Genomic DNA, 1,907 nt, shown 5'->3' with positions numbered 1-1,907 from the left:
GAGCAGTCAGATGGAGTGCATCACTGTCTGTATTTCCTTCACTGAACAGCAGGCTGTTAGCTTTTTTAACTGACTTTACTTGCTAGCATTGCCAGTGACTTGATGACACCTAGAAATGCATTTTCTAACTTCCGACAAACCCCATTATTGGCTGACTAGGGAACTCTCATCCTGCACTTAGCAGAGATGCAGCATTGATTCAGGGTGGATCTTCCTGAGGCTGAATTAAAAGAGCAGCGTGCCTCTACTTGCAAACAGCAATTCTCCTCCTTGTTGAATTGGGAAATTCCCAGCACTGAGCACAAGCTTCCTGTCTGCCTGTGCACTGTTTAAATCATCCCAAAGGGTCTTGTAGATAGAATATGTCTGTGTATCATTTCTGGGATAATTCCTAAAGAAACTTATTAATTCATCCTATGTTTTATTCCTATAGGAGATGGAGGTGACCTGACTGAAAGCTTTAGCTAAGTAGAAACAATTTAGAATGGCTTAATTGAATTTTCAGTTAGGTTTCGAATATGTGAATACTTGCAAAACTAGGATATCCTTACAAAAAAAATCGCAATAGGTAAAAATACAATTCATAGCAGACCTTGGCTCTTAGTTTACTGCAATTGTGAAGCTGGGTGTGGAGAGCAGTTTAGGTATAGGGGAAATGGCCCATGCTCAGCTAACTTGTGCTGAGCTGTGCCAAGTGGAGACCCCAAAACCTATAGCATCTGCTGGTTGGGTAGCTCTGCGCAAAATATATCCCCAGCCTGTCTGCACTGCAAGCAGAGACCAAATGGGGGCTACTGCTTTGGAAGACAGTATAGCTGAGATGATACTGTGACTAGTTCTTTATGTACGGCTTCTCAGAGCACAGCAGACAGCACATAATTAGAGCAATTAGCTCTGATGTTAGAGAAAGAGTGGACAACCTTGTTGATGAGTGTGTCAGGAAGGCAAGAAAGTACATGTCTGATGGGCTCTAGAAAGAGGAGATGATGCCTTTGGAGAGGGAAGCAGGATATATTTGCATCTTGCTTTTAATATGGATGGAAGAAAAATACTGTGCTAATGGGAAGATATTGAACAGCCACTACCTGAAGCTTTTTAAGCTGAAACACTTAGGAAGAAAATAGGCCAGAGAGATTTTTGGGAATGGGGAATGCTGAATTTGAACCCACACTGTAACACAGAAGTCCAAAAGGGCTGGAAACAAAGAAGGATTAGCCTACAGTTGAATGGAGGCAGTGCTTTTGCAACCAACAGGGGAGGTCACAAATTTGCTCTGAATTTTGCAGGCTATCCCTATCTCAGTCTGGTCCTTAAATATGTAGAGAAAGAAGAGCTGCCTCTGGTCTGAGGCAGTTCTCATGTGTTCGCACCCTGATGGCTGTGTTGCTGTGCTTGCAGCTACTGCGTTTAGCAGGTCTGCATTTAGTTGGCTGTTTCTGCAGGCTTTTGTTCAGGGGATTTGTCAGTGCCAGAGGTGGTGTTGAACACAAAGACCCATGGATGCTTTGGAGTTAGTGGAAAACATTATTTCATTGGGCTCCGTGATCTCTGGAGCAAGAGGGTAGTGAAAATGGAAAAAAAAATAGGTTTTAATGAGGCCCGCTAGGTGAAGAAATAGCCATAGGTCTGAGATAACCTGAAAGCAAGGAAGCTCTTTGCAAGGGATGGAAACTGGAGAAGGAAGAGCCAGAGTAAGATTGATTGAAAACCTGAGTAAAGACCTCAATTTAGCTCATGAGTATTTGTGACGGCTTAGTGAAGCTTGCATTCTGCCTGCTCCTGTGTTTAATGTTAAAGGTGCAATTAAGAGGTCTGAGGAAGAATCTGTGGGCTCTGTGGAAGTAAGCAAGTTGGTGCAGATCAAGTTTGCAGAGCTGGAAACTCCAGCAAAAAGGTTAGAAACAAGA

The sequence above is a fragment of the Melopsittacus undulatus genome, chromosome 4 (assembly GCF_012275295.1).
Source record: "Melopsittacus undulatus isolate bMelUnd1 chromosome 4, bMelUnd1.mat.Z, whole genome shotgun sequence".
NCBI classification, from domain to species: domain Eukaryota; kingdom Metazoa; phylum Chordata; class Aves; order Psittaciformes; family Psittaculidae; genus Melopsittacus; species Melopsittacus undulatus.
The sequence above is the reverse complement of the archived record's forward strand: the minus strand, read 5'-3'. Positions refer to the sequence as shown.